Source organism: Oryza glaberrima, chromosome 9 (genome assembly GCF_000147395.1).
Source record: "Oryza glaberrima chromosome 9, OglaRS2, whole genome shotgun sequence".
Lineage (NCBI taxonomy): Eukaryota > Viridiplantae > Streptophyta > Magnoliopsida > Poales > Poaceae > Oryza > Oryza glaberrima.
The window spans coordinates 5,906,182-5,912,329 of NC_068334.1; the positions used below are offsets into that span (position 1 = coordinate 5,906,182).

At 50.1% G+C, this 6,148-nt stretch overlaps 1 pseudogene; it reads right to left on the reverse strand.

Moving 5' to 3' along the window:
• Positions 1-3,845: 3,845 nt before the first annotated feature.
• LOC127784708 (uncharacterized) lies at positions 3,846-4,531 on the reverse strand (annotated as a pseudogene).
• Between the last annotated feature and the right edge of the window lie 1,617 nt (positions 4,532-6,148).

Sequence of the window (6,148 nt, forward strand, 5' to 3'; positions counted from 1 at the left end):
TATCGTACCCGGTATCATCATCGTGTTGGCATCACCTACGACGTTTCTTTCGTGTTTAGCTACCGATGTCGATTTTGGGGCTGCTTTTATAACAGCCGCTTTGCGCAAGGATGGGCGCCGGTTGTTGGCAGCGGAGTTGGGAGGGACGGAGTCGCCGTGTACCCGTCCCCGTGTTCATGGAAGAAGGGAAGATCGACAGTCGATGGCGGACGGTAGGCAAGAGCGATACGGCGACCATCCTTCTGCTTTGTGAGCTAAGGATTGAACGATATTGGGCTAGGCGGCTGGCAAGCATCAACCTATCATAGAACCATAACTACTTAATTATCCTTCCACCTTAATTAAATAAATGACTCAAATGGCCACCAAAATCAACGGTGGGTTTATTCTTGGTACACTAGTACACCACGAGTGTGAGCGATTCGGCAGTGACGCGCCCTTGCTGCTGCTTGTTGAGCTTGGGGGACGGGAGGGCAGGAGGAGGTGCCGGATCAGGAGGAAGCGTCGGCTTTGCTGCCCCCTCCATTATCCAACAAGGAGAAGAGGCAGCGCCATGACCACCATGAGCTCATTGCAGCTGCGGCTTCTCCGCTTCTTGGTGAAAAGATTGGGGGGAATTCGTCTTCATGGTGAAGAAAAGTGAGTGGAGTGGGTGGCACAGTGAAGTAGTACTAGTAGTAGTACAAGTACTCGTGTGATTTATTTTTACCGTGCTCTACAGCTCCCACTTGAGAGTTGGTGGCATAGTAGAGTTTGCACTATTAATAAAGTATGCAATTCAAACATGATGTGAAAAACATGCATGTTTTGTTTTGAGTTGTATCTTGCTTCCCTTTATGGAAAGATACCATATATATGGGAGAATTCCTAATTTGACTATGTTTCGAAGCCTAAATTAACTACTAATCTGACCCTTTTTTTGTTTGCTTATTTAACCCTGCTTTTCATAAAGAAATGAAATATAAAAACTTTTCATAATGATCAGAATGCCTTGAAGCAACCCTATCCGCATCTAATTCTATCCATTCAAATTAACCATATCCATTCATCTCTCGTATCCCGTCTCTCTCTCTCTCTCGGCAAGTGGCGGCGGCGGCGCCAGCACGTTGTAACTCTGATACACTGTAAAATGCTGGATCGGGGTGGAACGCCTGTAATCAGTGCCCTGGAGATGTAGGCCTTGATTGAACTCCGGTACCAAATATCGTGCCTCAGTGATGTCATCTTGTTTGGATCTCCTATGACGTTTCTTCCGCGCTCAGCTATCGACGTTGATTTCGGGGTTGGTTTTATAACAGTCGCTTCGCACAAGGATCAGCGTCGGTTGTTGGAAGCGCTATTGGGAGGGGCAGAGTCGCCATGTGCCGGTCCCCGTGTTCATGTGAAGAAGAGAAGTGCGACGGTCGATGGCGGACGATGGCCAGGAGCGATACGACGACCATCCTTCTGCTTCGTCAGCTAAGGATTGAACGCTATTTGGCTAGGCGGCTGGCAAGCATCAGCCTATCATACAAATATAGTTACTTAATTGTCCTTCCACCTTAATACCAAAATCAATGGTGGGATTTATTCTTACTACGCTAGTACATCCACCGGTGGGAGGTACAACAAAAACACCGTTCCATTGGCTATATAGTACGCTCAAAAAGAAAACCAGATTATTTCTTCATGCGATTGTTGCAATCCTGGGAGACGGTGTATTATATGTGATTGCTAGTTAAACTGCATTTTCCTTGTGATCTGAAGGAGGAAGAAAAGGTGGCTACCATCACCATCGCAGGGTGTAGAGAAATAACTTGATGCACGTTGGAAAAGCTCATGGATTCCAGCTCCAGTGACAAAAACAAGGAGACATTATGCCTCCCCACCACCACCGTCGGGGGCGATGCTTCCTCCAGGCTCAAGTGTAGCACGCGGTGATACCACCATCGTGTTGATCAGGTCCACCAGGTGCTGCTCCGCGATCCAACAATCGAAAGCACACCATCGTCGTTAGTAGAGCAGTGCTGTTGTAGGCGTGCATTGTCATACCTCTCTTGAGCTTCTGGACTTTGTCCGCAAGAGCATCTCTTCTATTGAAGTTGCTGGCAAGGGCGGCAAAAAGATCGCAGGTATCTGGCAGAGTGCTGCGATGCGTGTTGGTGTGGCTGGCCATGGCCCTCAGAATCCTGAGCTCGCGGCCCTAGACCACAAGCGCTCGAATGCTGCCACCCGCTTTCTCTTGTTGTTGCGCTTCTGAGATGGGGTTGAGGTTGGCTTCTTCTTAGGCTCACCGTCGCCAAGCTAGAACTGCTCCTTCACCTTGGGCGCCTTGGGGCGTGGCCTTTTGGGGTGAAGGACGATTATTGCGGGGTGCGAGCTATGGCTACGATTGCGAGGGTTTGGCTTGGGCTTGGGCTTCGGCCAGCTATCCCTCCTGAGGCTTCGGCTTCAACGGCGAGGTGCCCCTGCTGCTTCTTGTTGAGCATGAGGGACAGGAGGGAGGAGGAGGTGCCGGATCCAGATGAAGCGTCAGCATTGCTGCCTCCTCCGTTGCCCAAGGAGGAGAAGATGCTATGCCAAGACCACCACGAGCTCATCACCGCTGCGGCATCTCAGCTTCTTGGGGAAAAGATTGGGGGAAATTCGTCTTTAGGGTGAAGAAAAGTGAGTGGAGTGGGTGGCACAGTGAAGTAGCAGTAGTACTTGTGTGATTTTTTTCACCGTGCTCTACAGCTCCCACATGAAAGTTGGTGGCACAGTAGAGTTTGCACTATCAATAAAGTATGCAATTCAAACATGATTTGAAAACATGCATGTTCTATATCTTGCCGTCCTTTGTGAAAAGATACCATCTATATGGGAGAATTTCTTATTTGACTCTGTTACGATGCCTAACCTAACTACTAATCTACCCTACCTTTTTAGTTTGCTTATTTGACCCTGCTTTTAAAAAAGAAATAAAATATAATAACTTTTCCAAATGATCAGAATACCCTCGAAGAAACCCTATCCACATCTAATCCTATCCATTCAGATTAACCTTATCCATTTATCTCTCATATCCCGTCTATCTCTCTCTCCCTCTCTCTCGGCTAGTGGCAGCGGCGTGGCTCATTGTAACTTTCTGATACACTGTAATATGCTGGATGGTGGAAGAGCACCTGTAATCAGTACCCCAGAGATGTAGGCCTCGGCTGAACTCCGTTATCAAATATCGTGCCTCGGTGACGTCATCGTGTTTGGATCTCCTATGATGTTTCTTCCGCATTTAACTACCGATGTGGATTGCGGGGCTGGTTTTATAACAGTCGCTCTGCGCAAGGATGGGTGCTAGTTGTTGGCAGCACAGTTGGGAGGGGCGGAGCCGCCGTGTGCCCATCCCCGTGTTCATGCGAAGAAGGGAAGTGCAACGATCAATGGCGGACGCTGGCTAGGTGCGATACAGTGGCCATGCTTCTGCTTCGTGAGCTAAGTATTGAACTATTTTGGGCTAGGCAGCTGGCAAGCATCAGCGTATCATAGAAGTATAATTACTTAATTATCCTTCCACCTTAATACCAAAATCAACGGTGGGATTTATTCTTACTACACTAGTACACCCACTAGTGGGAGGTATAGTAAAAACACCCTTCCAATGGCTATATAGTACATTCAAAAAGAAAACTAGATTATTTCTTCATGCGATTGTTGCAATGCTGGGAGACAGTGGATTATATAAGATTGCTAGCTAAACTTCATTTTCCTCGTGTTCTGAAGGAGGAAGAAAAGGTGGCTGCCATCGCAATGGCAGGGTGTAGAGAAATAACTTGATTCACGCTGCAGAAGCTCCACCGCCACCCCCGGTGGCGACGCTGCCTCCAGGCTCAAGTGCAACCACTTTTGTGTCGATTAGGTGCACCTAGTGCTGCTCCATGATCTAACAATCGATGCATATCGTTGTCGTCAGTTGAGCCGCATTGCTGCAGGCGTGTAGTGTCATATCATCTCTTGAACTTGTGGACTTTGTCAGCGATCTTGGCTTGGTCGGCATCTCTTTTGTCGAGGCTGTTGGCAAAGGCGGCAAAGAGATCGCTGGTATCCGGCAGTGCGCCGCGATGGGTGTTGGCATGGTTGGCCATGTCCTCTAGAATCCTGAGCCCGTTAGCCCTGGACCATGACCGCTCGAATCTCGCCACCCTCTTTCTCTTGTTGTTGTGCTTCTAAGACGGGGTCGGGGCTAGCTTTTCTTTGGCTCGCCGTCACCGAGGTGCAGCTGCGCCTTCACATTGGATGCCTTGGGTGTGGCCTTTCGGGGTGAAGGACGATTCTTGCGGGGCGCAGGCTGCGGCTGCGATTGCGAGGGTTTGGCTTGGGCTTCGGCCGGCCCTTCCTCCCGAGGCTTCATCGTGCAATTGCTTCGCCAGCGAGGCGCCCCTGCTGCTGCTTGTTGAGGATAAGGGACCAGGGGTGGGGGGGAGGACGTGCCGGATCTGGAGGAAGCGTCGGGATTGCTGCCCGCTCTATTGCCCAAGGAGGAGAAAAGGCTGCGCCAATACCACCATGAGCTCATCGCTACTGCGGCTTCTTCGTTTCTTGGGGAAAAGATTGGGGGAAAATTCGTCTTCAGGGTGAAGAAAAGTAAGTGGAGTGGGTGGCACAGTGAGTAGTACTAGTACTGGTACAAGTACTTGTGTGATTTTTTTTTACCGTGCTCTGCAGCTCCCACGTGAGAGTTGGTGGCACAGTAGAGTTTGCACTGTTGATAAAGTATGCAATTCAAACATGATCTGAAAAGCATGCATGCGTTGTGTTGAGTTGTATCTTGTCGCCTTATATGGAAAGATACCACATATATGAGACAATTCCTTATTTGACTCTGTTTCGAAGCCTAACTACTAATTTACCCTACTTTTTTTACCTTACTTTTCAAAAAAAGAAATATAATAACTTTTCATAACGATTAGAATACCCTCGAAGCAACCCTATCCTCATCTAATCCTATCCATTCATATTAACCCTATCCATTCATCTCTTGCATCCTGCCTCTCTCTCTCTTGCGGTGGCACTATGTAACACCCTGAAAATTCGACCGACAAAAATCTAAACTCTAAAAATACGGATTTTCAAAAACTTTTTAAATTAATTGCATCATGCCGATCCTATTCGCCTATTTTATTTGGATTTGATCTCGAAGTTTATTAACCGTGAGTAAAGAATAGTTAATTAGGAATAAACCATAAAAACAAGTTATAAAATAAATATAAACTAAAATAAAGATTAGGTGTGGATAGAAATAAATAAAATATTATCGCGACCATATTTGGATCAATTAAATTTAAATACGATGGGATAAGAATTAACCCTAATTAATACTCAAATAAATTATATAAAAATAAAATATGAGTAATATTAATCTAGGGTGGATTCATTAGTTAAAATAACACAAATATTGATTAAACTTCCTATATACAAAAATTAGGAATTATGAAATCAAATTTAAATAGAAAATGAGCTAAAATCGGGAAAATAGGAAACTACACTGTTCATTAGCCTCTAGGTGCTCGACATGGTTCCCCTAGCCCCGCCCCTTCCCCTGCCGCACGCGCCGCCCGCCCGCGCGCCACTCGCCCGCGCCCCGCTCGCCCGCCGCGCTGCCGTCGCCATCGTCACCGCCGCGTCGCCGTCGGCCTCGAGCTCCGTGCCGCCGCCTCGCGCCTTGAGCCGCCGCGCCGCCGTCGCCATCGTCACCGCCGCGTCGCCGTCGGCCTCGAGCTCCGTGCCGCCGCCTCGCGCCCTGAGCCGCCGCATATCGCCGTCGCCATCCCATCGCCGTTGCCGCGCCGTCGCCGTCGCGTCCCGCCTCGCGCCGCGCATGCGTCCCGTCGTCCGCGTCGCTCGCCGCCATCCCGTCGCGCCGTCCCATCGCCGCTGCTGCCGCCCGCCGTCACGTCGTCGCTGCCGAGCCGTCGCCGTCGCTGCTCCGCGCCCCGCGCCGCGCCGCGCGCCGTCCCGTCGCCGCGCGCCGCCGCCACCGCTGTCACATCGCGAGTCGCCGCAGCCGTCGCGTCACCCCGTACCGTGCTGCCTCGCGCCCCGAGCCGCCCGCCCGTCCCATCGCCGCTCGCCCGTCGTCTCGCCCCGTCGCCGCCGCGCCGCGCTACCGTCGCGTCACCGCCCGTCGCGTCCC